Source organism: Oncorhynchus keta, chromosome 27, assembly GCF_023373465.1.
Source record: "Oncorhynchus keta strain PuntledgeMale-10-30-2019 chromosome 27, Oket_V2, whole genome shotgun sequence".
Lineage (NCBI taxonomy): Eukaryota > Metazoa > Chordata > Actinopteri > Salmoniformes > Salmonidae > Oncorhynchus > Oncorhynchus keta.
In genome coordinates this window covers 34,996,827-35,010,241 of record NC_068447.1, presented here as the reverse complement: position 1 = coordinate 35,010,241, position 13,415 = coordinate 34,996,827, and positions in this window count along the sequence as shown.

Below are 13,415 nucleotides of genomic sequence, written 5' to 3'. Positions count from 1 at the left end.
TGGCTCTCACTTCGCCTCTTCCTCTCTGATTTGTATTGGTGGATCACAACCAACTGAAAAGTGCATACACTGCCATCTACTGTACTGGATTGTGAGACCAGTCACGGCCTCTATTAGTCTATGGTATTTTTTTTAAATCTTGCCCTGTTATGGAGTGTGAATTCATTGCACTTTGTGACACAAAAGAGGAAGGGAAAAGGGAAGAAAAATGGCCCTACCAGCTAAACCTACACCCATTAAAACCTCACCACTATTCCACTACTTAGGACACTATCATTTAACACACCATGTAACTCCTCTGCAGTAAAATATCATACACCCAAGTACTTCTCAGCAGCTGCCACCATGACATCTATTTTCTGTGTTTTACATTCTATTTCTGCAGTACAATTGATAACAATGGCTATTAATGCTAAGAAGCCAACCTTACTGAAGCACATGCTATTCCTAGCACTCTTTATTGGCCTCAGCCTACTCACAGGGATCCTCTTGGGATCCCTCTCCCTGGACCCATCTTCCTCTACTACTCTCTTCACTACCTCAGACACCTTCTGTACTCCTCTGACCCTGGCAACCTCGACCTGCCTTTCTCTCACCGGACACTTCTGATCTCCGGCAACATGGGTACGCCTACAGTTAACACAGCTTTTTCCACCGATACTACACATTCCTTTGTCTAATGCCCTCCTGCACACTTCTTATATCTAGCAATCTCCCTCCTACACACTGCTGCAACATGACCATAAGCTTGATACCGAAAATACTGGAATTGGTTCAGGACTAAAGCTCTCACAGGATAACTGACACATCCTAACTTTACTTTATCTGGCAAAGAGTCCATCAAAACTCAGCAGGACAGACAGTGTCTTATCTGTTTCACTGCACTGTCCACCGGGTCTGCGTTGCACCAAACGGTAGGTGTCACAAACACAGAATTTTACATTTCAGTTCCTAAACTCTTCTCTACCCAACCACATATGGATCAGCCAGAATGCAAGTATCCATTCTCTCCAAAAAATTCTCACTACCACTGGGAAAGAATCATTTTTATAAATCGGGACGAGGCTCGACCTCAGCGGTCTTCACCACACCTGCCTCTGCAGGTAATCCTTCCTTACTCTCATCAGGTTGAATTTCTAAGCTCCCGGTGACGCCAATCTTCCTCCCCACACCGCTTCCCTCTACACTCAGCACCTTTCCTTCTTCCTCGCTGTCTATTTACACATCTCCACGCCGTTTCCGCTCCTTTAGTAGCAAACTGTTCAAATGGTTCTTGTATCTCCTGAAATTATACTCACGCATAACATGTAGCCTATTTATTTAGATATTGTATATTGTTGTTGGTGAAAAATCTGTCGATGTGTCCTTGATTGAGCCACTTAGTCCTAATTTTCTCCAGGGGTGCCGTACTACTATGGCTGACACCGACCCCCTCCCCTATAAACTAAACATTCTACCCTTTGAAAATACAATTTTTTAGGACTCGCCATGTTGCACTTTCCTCCTGCACTAATGTTGTTGAATCGATAGATGCAGTGGCAGCAGTTGAAAAAGATATGCCTGGAAAAATACATGTTAATGTCATATTATAATTTACAATATGATCAAGTACAAGGACATACACTTTACATTGTTTTCATATTCTCATTTTCTACAGAAAGCCATGTGGAAGGAACACAATAGTTGATCTTAAATTAAAAATGCTACACTTCATGCAGATCATACTGATCTGTCTTTTTGCATGGTTTCACAACACTGTGGGTGAAACATTCTGATGTTCCAGCAGGACAATCTGAGTGGCATTACATGTGCAGAGGACATGTAGCTTTAGACATTCCTCCCACGTCTGGAGATGACACACCAGTACCTCCCCTCCTCACATTGCCTCAGTGCACTCATTGTGACAGTGAAGACCCCAGCATTCGTACCCTTCATGATGTAGCTCCTTTCTGTAACTCTGGGCTTGCTGGTCTTCACCACAATCTGACAATGATCTAAAATAGGTCCCCTACACCACTACTTTGTGTTCTGCCTATAGTAAGGATTACACTGGCAGGAGATGGCTATACATCTATCCTGGTAGCATATGATAGAAACATTTGTAGAATTGCAAGAAATTCGCTTAAAACTACAAAATGTTCTCCCAGCCTCATGACAAAATGTGAACAACAGCATGAGATGATATAAAACAGAAGAAAAACATCCCTGCCCCATGGCAAAAAGGAATTACAGGATTTGGGGGGGCAGTAAAGGCCTCCATTTGAAGTTAGTTTTTGATTTAAGTGCCAATGAATGACACCAGATCCTAGGTGTTCCCATAAAGAATGAGGTTTTCTTCACTTGTATGTTGACATTTAAAACAAAATCAGAAACAGTGGATTAAATGGTCATTTTGTGAGAAAACCACCAAATATGTGTAATGCAGTTTATTTTTCTCTATATGCTACTTTAATATCATGATAAAAAATATATACAAAATGATAAATAACAATAAATGAAACATATATGATACAAAACATAATTGCATTGAATAGACATTGCAATCAAAAACACATGTTACGTGTTTAGTAACCCCATCAAAATCATACAAAATAAACGTAAAGATTCCAATGCTGAGCTGCCTCCCACTCCTGTGACTTTAGAGCATTATGAAGATATGCACGTTTCTGCATTATTATACATTTAAAACATCAGAATTGCGGATTCTAATACTGGCATATTCAGTCATCTCTGTGGCTGGTGATGGTTTGGCGTGAGCCCTTAGGATGGTCAGGTTACTGTAAGTAAAGTGGTCATCAATCATCTGTGCCTTGGATTTACCATCGTTTGCATATGTGTGCTCATTTTCAATAACAACAACCTGTAAAATAATATACAAACAAATTACACCCTAAAGTTGTGTATTGTGAGAGACTAGTAAATGTATGCTTTTACAGTGCATTCAGAGCCCTTGACTTTTTCCACATTTCGTTACGTTACAGCCTTATTCTAAAATTGATTACATTGTTTTTTCCCCTCACCAATGCCCCATAATGACAAAACAAACAAACAAAATTTAGAAATGTTTGCAAATGTATAAAAAATACATAAAAAAATATCATATTTAGAGAAGTATTTAAACCCTTTACTCAGTACTTTGTTGAAGCACCTTTGGCAACGATTACAGACTTGGGTATGATTCTATAAGCTTGGCACACCTTTATTTGGGGAGTTTCTGACATGCACTATCAACTGTGGGACATTTACATTACATTACATTTAAGTCATTTAGCAGACGCTCTTATCCAGAGCGACTTACAAATTGGTGCATTCACCTTATGACATCCAGTGGAACAGCCACTTTACAATAGTGCATCTAAATCTTTTAAGGGGGGGGGGGGTGAGAAGGATTACTTTATCCTATCCTAGGTATTCCTTAAAGAGGACCTTATATAGACAGCTGTGTGCCTCTCCAAATCATGTCCAATCAATTGAATTTCAAGTTGTAGAAACATCTCAAGGATGATCAATGGAAACAGGATGCACCGGAGTCTCATAGCAAAACGTCTGAAAACTTATGTAAATAAGTATTGTGTGTTTTATATTTGTTACTTTTGCAAACATTTCGAAAACCTGTTTTTGCTTTGTCATTATGGGGTATTGTGTGTAGATTGATGATTAAAAAAATATATATTTAATCCATTTTAGAATAAGGCTGAAACATAACAAATTGTGGAAAAGGTCAGTTCTCAGTTATCTCCTGTACAAATAATAAGAACTTGTCTAAAAACGTAGGTATAGAGTATGCTTTTGGTCTGTGTTGAATGATGCATTTCCGAACCTGTGGTTTGTCTGTGGTACTATGACACTAAAGTTAGGAGTTCAGTGCTACAGCCTGGCGAGCGAGTTCTGATTAAAAACCTGACACCAAGAGGAGGACCAGGAAAACTCCGTAACTATTGGGAAGATACAATTCACACAGTGGTGAGACAAATGAGTTCAGTCCTGCCGATTTATGAATTGAGACCAGAAAAGGGTAGGGGACGCTCCAGGGTCCTGCACAGAAACCTGCTCATGTCCTGTGACCACTTACCTTTTGAGACACAACCAGAAATGACCAAAGTGGACAAAAGTCAGAAAACGAGGAGACACCAGCCTGCATCACAGACTCTAGATTCTGATGAAGACAGTGGGGATTAATATGACCTTCATCATGAGCCGCTACAGGTTCCCACATCTCCTACAGTACCTGAGGAGAGGAATGCTGAACCAGCGAGAGAGTGGGAACACAGGCTTCCAACAGTGAAACAGACAGTTGCAGTGCCAGTCCCTGATACGCTACCAGCACAGCCTCTTGTTGAAAAGCGGCTGGAGGAGACAACAACAGTTAAAGACCTGCCTGCTGAGGAGATTAACTTGCCTGCTGAAAATTTGCCTGATGATCGTCCACCAAGTGCCTTTCCTTCATTAACTGATGCTGCTGAACCTGAGGAACCAGCCTACCAGCTGCCACAAAGAGAGAGACACCCTCCAAGACGTATCACCTATGATCAGCTTGGTATCCCTTCCTGCTACAGTATACAGCCACAGCCACAGTTGCTCCCTGTCTACTCTGCACCAGGACTGGTTCCATGGCTGCCATCACTACAGCAATGTTACTTTCAGCCACCTTACATGTATGGGCTTCAGCAAACATGAGGCTACAGAGTTGACATGTTTGACCATGGACTACTGTCTGATTTCACAGACTGTCAAAAGAGACAATTTGCAGACTATGCATATAGATCATTAAAATTGATGGACTGTTGATCAATAGTATGAGAAAATACTGCTTATGTTATATAGCTGGTCAACAGATATGGACTGTGAATATAACTTGTTAGTTATATTTGAACTGTGACCCTTGACCTCTGCTCAAGTACTACCTTACAGAAGAGGATTTTCTAGGTCCAGTGCATACGGACTGTTGAAGAAGACAATGTTGGTAATGTTGGGACAACATTTATTTTGTCGGGGAGAGTGTGACAGGTTAAAGGAAATATTCATAGCCTGTTATACATTAAAAAGTATTAGTAAGTTCATAGTATGTGAGGATCTTAAAACATCTAAGGTTAAAAAGATGCATTCAGTATTAGTTGATAGAGATTGATAACATTCATATAATTGTGTTAAAGTTAAAATCTGTCAAAGGGTACGAATTGTGAGAGTAATGTGTAAACGTTATATTGATTACTTTATTTTGTAGTGCCTAAATGTGTTCATCTGTGATCTACGAAATGCTCTTAATCTATGAGCCGGAGATCGATTGCTCTGGTCTCCACCCATATTCCTGGGGAAAATCGCGGTCTTATTGAACTAAACGTTGAATTGAGAATACAACACCATATCACTCTCGTGATTATTTCTCCCCTGTTTTCAGGTACTTTATTGTTTGATAAAAATAGTAATTTAAATGTTATAACTCGCTAACATGTCAAGAGTGTTTAAGGTGTTTTAGTAACGTATTGAGGATGTTAGAGTTAAGTTTGAAGAGAATAATATTAGCCCTGCTCGGTTGAAGTGAAGAATAGCATCGTACTGAGAGTAGCTGCCATTTTATGTCGATTGTGAATGAACATGTGCGTTGTTAATAAGATATTTTGCTGTGTTATTTGTATAATGGGTTTTCTGTTGTTTTGTAATGTGTTACTTTTGTGAAATGATTGAACTAAACGTTGAATTGAGAATACAACACCATATCACTCTCGTGATTATTTCTCCCCTGTTTTCAGGGGCGTAACAATGACACAATCTCAATCGCACTCCACACTGCCCTTTCCCACATGGACAAAAGGAACACCTATGTGAGAATGCTGTTCATTGACTACAGCTCAGCGTTCAACCTTGGGACAAAACATCTCCCTCTGCAACTGGATCCTAGACTTCCTGACGAGCCACCACCAGGTGGTAAGGGTAGGCAACAACACGTCTGCCACGCTGATCCTCAACACGGGGGCCCCTCAGGGGTGTGTACTTAGTCCCCTCCTGTGCTCCCTGTTCACCGACAACTGCGTGGCCAAACACAACTCCAACACCATCATTAAGATTGCTGATGACACAACAGTGGTAGGCCTGATCACCGACAACGATGTGACAGCCTATAGGAGGTCAGAAACCTGACCGTGTGGTGCAAGGACAACAACCTATCCCTCAATGTGATCAAGACAAAGGAGATGATTGTAGACTACAGGAAAAGGAGGAGCGGTTGCATCACCGCCTGGTATGGCAACTGCTCGGCATCTGACTGTTAGGTGCTGCAGAGGGTAGTGCGTACTGCCCAGTACATCACTGGGGCCAAGCTTCCTGCCATCCAGGACCTATATAATAGGCGGTGTCAGAGGGAAGCCCATAAAATTGTCAAAGACTCCAGTCACCCAAGTCATAGACTGTTTTCTCTGCTACCGCATGGCAAGTCGTACCGGAGCGTCAAATCTAGGACCAAAAGTCTCCTTAACAGCTTCTACCCCCAAGCCATAAGACTGCTGAACAATTAATCAAATGGCCACCAGACTATTTACATTGACACTCTTCCCTCCATTTGTTTTGTACACTGCTGCTACTCACTGTTTATTATCTATGCATAGTCACTTCACCCCTACCTACATGTACACTGCTGCTACTCGCTGTTTATTATTTATGCATAGTCACTTCACCCCTACCTACATGTACACTGCTGCTACTCGCTGTTTATTATTTATGCATAGTCACTTCACCCCTACCTACATGTACACTGCTGCTACTCGCTGTTTATTATCTATGCATAGTCACTTCACCCCTACCTACATGTACAAATTACTTTACTGACTTCATTGTCCCCATGGGGAAATGTTGTTGCAGTGTCATGTACACGTTTAAAATGGCGTCTAATGCAAAACAAATTGACAATACAATTTTCACAACAGTTACATACCAATAAAAAGAGACTGGCCTGCTGGCCTTACTGGGTCGATAGGAACATTAATCCGAGCTATTTAGGAGGGATATCACACCGGGTACAAATGATTGTCTGGTTCTGTTTTTCCTGCCGATGGGTGCCCTATACCTGCGCCCAGAGGGGAGTAGTTCAAAGTCCGGGTAAAGGGGGTGGCTTGGGTCTAAAATTATTTTGTGAGCCTTGTGGCTCTGTCTGTTTGATTCCAAGTACCTTGCTTGCTGATAATCCTCAGCATATTTCTCTGGCTGACAGTGGCATTGTAAACAACACAAAAAAAGTGTTGAAGTTAAAAAGTTAAAGTATTAAAATTGAAAGATTTGTAAAACAGAGTCAGTATAGTACAATTAACATGAAAAGATCCCAGCCTTTTGAGAAAGTACAGTCTCTGTTGACTCTTTTTGTAGATCAGGTCTGTACATTTACTCTACTGAAGATTATTGTCCAAGAGAACACCCAGATATTTGTATTCCTCTACAATCTCTATGTTCTGACATCTGATAGATGTTGCAGAGGTAGGTGTTGAACACTTCCTGAAGTCTATGCACATCTCTTTGGTCTTATTAGTCTTGAGGACCAAGTGTGATTCGTCACACCGCTCTACAAAGTAATTTAGGACCGGGCCATGATGTTCCTCGTCATCATGCAACAGGCTGATCAAGGCAGTGTCATCAGCGAACTGAAACGAGGTGTCTGTCGGGATGGGAACTAGTACAACTATAAGATGTACAGGAGTGGGGACAAAACGCATCACTGAGGAGAGCCTGTGTTGGTGGTGCGTATGTCCGACACGTGGGTATTACAACAACACATTTACAGGACTTTGAGAATAATATTAATTGAAAGAGAAGATGTGAGAGGCTACACTGACACAGGTTTCACAACTGCAAAATTATAGAGAGCTTCACTAACCAGGAATAGCCAGTGACTATCAGTTAGCATTCAAATGTAGACAGTGCCGGGACAGTATTGACCATGGGCTTGTAGATTAGACTTGCCGTCTTACATTTTCTCAATGACTTCCATCACGTTACACACACACAACACCACTTTCATAGGATTTGAATAATGTAACAGGGCAAATTACTTGTATGTTGTTGTTGCCTCAGTGGGATTCCGTTAGAATGGGATGAGTGGTTGGAGGATGGTTGTCCCAGTATCTTTTGTCAGTGGACCCGAGGACAGGAGTAGTTCACAGCCGAAGGAGCGATACCCACTTCTTGTCTCTCTCTATCCTTAGTAAAGTCTATTAGAGTTGCTTCCGTGCAATGAATCCTTCCTTTGGTCTCAGATAGATAGATTGCGAACTCAGTTGGTCTTGAAGGCAATCAAATTTGGAAAAGTTGATCGGTGTTCGGTTGCCAAGCAGATTGGATCACTCAGTTCAACTTGGTGTGGCCGCACCGCAAAGAAACTTGATCTAACATCTGGCTGGACAGGGCATCACGGAACCCTGTTGGTTCTAAGAATTCACCACATTTAGGTTCAGTGAGATAAATCTGAGATTTCACCGTAAGTGTTTACAGAATGTTCCTTCTGTACAAAAACAGTTAAACAGTCCTGACGATGTAATATGAGCCTGTAGGTGCCAAACATAATTTGAGTAAAATCCATACATTTGATGTTACAGCAAAATACCCATTTTAATGACATAGGAAAGGAGAAGGAAAATATCACTGGATGATTCAAGGTTATATCAACATGTCATGAGTCCTTCAGTTTGAAACATTGTCTGGAAAACATGTTTTAATGTCCTTTGCGCTATTGGTGACATTTTCTCTTTGTTATAAAGAGTAGGAAAAAACAGTTCCTGACTTCTCTCCTCTTGGGATACACATCCCCAGTACTCAAAAACCTGGCTGGTCGTTTACTCAGTACCACATGCAGATCACACAATGGTCTGCTGACTTGCCGAAGGTGTCTGTTTTCTGTCTGCTGACCCCCTCAGGGCCATCTCAAGAGTCGTAAAAGGCCAAAGGAAGAGCAGTTTGTTTTCACTCATGATGGCTTGTAAAGGAGGACGCCATCACTAACAGAACTGTAAGTCTTGGCCTGGAATGTGGACTCACCCACAAACAAAGGTGCGTGGTTACTTCGTGGGCTCTCGTTACAACATGATGCAACTTCATGGTCGCACCAAAGGAAGCTAAGCACCCTGTCATCTTGAATCATTTCCTGACCTAAACTGTGAATGGAGAGACACAAGCGACTGCAACCTATGACAGATAGGACATTTAGCTTTAAAATATAATTTAGACACAGTTTGGCTCCTACAAGCAAATCATTGACACTTGAAATAGATCCAATGTTCATGAATCTCCCATGAACTACAAAGGACATCCTTTCAGTTATGTCATTCAGGGGGAAACTCTATCTTAAAAGCTTTAAATGAGAGTGAATCCCTTAAGATAGCAAATATTATACTACAAGACCTACAGCAGATAGAGACAGAGTAGTTACCATACTGTAGACTGGGCACCAAATAACAAAAGGCTAGTTAGGTCTATTACTGCAAATTTTAAACAATGTTGTTTTGTTAGACTTCAGTGCGGCTTTTGACATGATTGATCATAGTCTACTGCTGGAAGAACACGTGTTATGGCTTTACACCCCCTGCTATATTGTGGATAAAGAGTTACCTTTCTAACATAACACAGAGGGTGTTCTTTAATGAAAGCCTCTCCAACATAATCTAGATAGTATCAGGAATTCCCCAAGGCAGCTGTCTAGGCCCATTATTTTTTTCAGTCTATACAAACGATATGCCACTGGCTTTGAGTAAATCCATGTGTGGATGACTCAACACTACACATCAGCTAACATTTAACAAAGAGCCTCAGCTCGTTCCAGAATGGGTGGCAAGGAATAAGTGAGTCCTAAATATTTCAAAAACTAAAAGCATTGTATATGGGACAAATCATTCACTAAATCTTGTATTAAATAATGTGTAAATTGAGCAATTTGAGGTGACTAAACTGCTTGGAGTAACCCTGAATTGTAAACTATCATTGTGAAAACATATTGATACAACAGTAGCTAAGATGGGGAGAAGTCTGTCCATAATAAAGTGCTTCTCTACCTTCTTAACAGCACTATGTACAAGGCAGGTCCTACAGGCCCTAGTTTTGTCGCACCTGGACTATTGTTCAGTCGTGTGGTCAGCTGCCAAAAAAATACCAATTGGCTCAGTAAAGGGCAGCACGGCTGGCCATTGGATGTACACAGAGAGCAAATATTTTTTATGTATTTTTTTATTTCACCTTTATTTAACCAGGTAGGCAAGTTGAGAACAAGTTCTCATTTACAATTGCGACCTGGCCAAGATAAAGCAAAGCAGTTTGACACATACAACAACACAGAGTTACACATGGAGTAAAACAAACATACAGTAGAAAAATAAGTATATATACAATGTGAGCAAATGATGTAAGGGAGGTAAAGGCAAAAAAAGGCCATGGTGGCGAAGTAAATACAATATAGCAAGTAAAACATTGGAATGGTAGACTTGCAGTGGAAGAATGTGCAAAGTAGAAATATAAATAATAAATAAATACAGTAGGGGAAGGGGTAGTTGTTTGGGCTAAATTATATATGGGCTATGTACAGGTGCAGTAATCTGAAAACTGCTCTGACAGCTGGTGCTTAAAGCTAGTGAGGGAGATACAGTGGGGCAAAAAAGTGTTTAGTCAGCCACCAATTAAAAATATGAGAGAGGTCTGTAATTTGCATCATAGGTACACTTCAACTATGACGGACAAAATGAGAGAAAAAATATCAATTTATTTGCAAATTATGGTGGAAAATAAGTATTTGGTCAATAACAAAAGTTTCTCAATACTTTGTTATATACCCTTTATTGGCAATGACAGAGGTCAAAAGTTTTCTGTAAGTCTTCACAAGGTTTTCACACACTGTTCGGACAGCTCGGACACCCATGCATACCCCACAAGACATGCCACCAGGGGTCTCTTCACAGCCCCCAAGTCCAGAACAGACTATGGGAGGCACACAATACTACAAAGAGCCATGACTACATGGAAATCTATTCCACATCAAGTAACTGATGCAAGCAATAACATTTGATTTAAAAAACAGATAAAAATAGACCTTATGGACCAGCGGGGACTGTGAAGCAACACAAACATAGGCACAGACACATGCATACACATACACGATAACATGCACACTATACACACATACACATACACGTACACATGGATTTTGTGTTGTAGATATGTGGTAGTGGAGTAGGGGCCTGAGGGAAAACACTTACTGTGTTGTGAAATCTGTTGTGAATGTATTGTAATAATTTTGCTGGACCCCAGGAGCAGTTGCCTGCTGCCTGGCAGCACCTACTGGGGATCCAAAATACATACAAATAAAAAAACTATCATGTTTTTAATGGAGCGGATTCAAACACTTTTAAAAAGGAACTTACACCACACCTGTACATACTGGAGTGTGGTCTTCAGTTTTGGACTCTGTATAGCCTTCCTGGGACCCACCATATTGTACTTGCAATGTCAAACACAGTCTACACTGAGTCAGATCACCTTGGTGTTCTTCTCCCAGCAGTTCTGCCTGCTCATCAGCAGCTCTATCGGAGGGGTCTTCAAGAAAACGTGAGTGACTATTCAAACAGTCCTCTGATCCCTGTGTGAAGCATTTTATGGAGCTCCAGCCCGGTGAATACATCTTAGATTATACAAGAAGAGCCTATTTCTGCTCACACAGTAGTCATCTTGACAAGGACTTGGGCACAACTGTGCTAGTTGAATTCTCTCAAAGAATTCTCACAAAAAACATGGCTGTTATTTGAGATTGAAGCTCAGGGAATGTAGCCTATTGTATTCATAGTGAGGCCCTAGTCAGCATACTTTGCACAATTCAATCATAGTGTTGGCTAACATCGTGTTCAATGTTTGATCCATTCAAACCTATAGTATGTGTGTATGTTATCTCTAGTAAGATAATAGCGCCCCCCCTCGCAACAAAGGTTGTTTGTTCAGTGCTCTAGCTGCCCTGTTTTTGTCCTTGCTACTTATCTCTGTAATATTTGCCATCATCCCCCTTCTGCCATAATATGCTGCTGTTGGATATCGCCATGGCTGTGTCCGGCCTGGCCATGTGCATCATTGACACCAATGGCAATATCCAGGTTGTCGCCATCTATCAGACGGACTCGGATATCTTTCGCCAGGTGAGAGAAGTAACTATGCCCAGTTCAGTTGAGTATTTTGAGTAAATTTTTTCCCGTACATCACAATTTCTTGTTTTTGCAGGCCCTACACTTCTTCATTGTGTTTGGGGCGCTGGTGAGCCCTCTGGTTATGGATCCCTCCCTGTCTAGGACAGGCTGCAGGATTGGGAACATGACAGAGAATGTGATAGAGATCATGCACCACTTTAGGAACACACTGAATGGTCCTGTTCATGACCGATTGCCTTGTTCTGTTAAAACTATACAGCCTGGTCCATATTAGTGTATGTATAAAGCAATGGATTAATCTGTGGACTTCCACATTCTATTCCCAGGGTGCATATGCAGGCTTTGTGTACACATATGCAGTGTCTCCGGTCCCCCATGTCTCTACCAAATAAGACAGCGGGATACCTGGCAAGTACAAGCATTTCGCTACACCTGCAATAACATCTGCTAAACATGTGTATGTGATCAATAACATTAGATTTCATTTAGTATCTCGGTGGCAGCCATCACTGCAGGATGTCTGGTGTCCATCCCTCTCACTGTGCGCTTCCAGCCCATTCGACTGCTCATGATCAATCTGGTAATGCAAATGATAGATAGAACCCTTTATTGATCACAAAGGGAAATTTATTAACATTAATTGAGGGATGTAATTAGAACTTCATTATATTTTCATTACAATACATTTTAATAATGGAACACGAGTCACTTTAATAATGTTTAAATAATGTTTACATACTGCTTTACTAATCTTATATGTATATACTGTATTCTATTCTACTGTAGTTAGTCATGGCCACATTGACATTGCTCAATCTAATATTTATATATTTCTTAATTCCATTGTTTTACTTTTAGATGTGTGTATTGTTGTGAATTGTTAGATATTACTGCACTGTTGGAGCTATAAACACACACATTTTGCTACACCCGCAATAACATCTGCTAAATATGTGACCAATACATTTGACTTGACAATTTTTGCTACATACGTTATACTTTACATACTCTATTGTTAAGAAAAGTGTATATTTTTTAATTAAAGGGAAACCTCGGGATTTGTCTCTACTTCCCTGTGACATACAAATGAATGGATACCCTTTTTATGTCTCTGCATCCAGTATGAAGGAAGTTAGAGGTAGTTTCGCAAACCAATGCTATCTAGGTGCAATTACTAGAAGTCTGTGGTATCTAGTAGCATGCTAGCAGTTACCATAGACTTCCAGTCATAATAATAATAATAATAATAACGCTAGT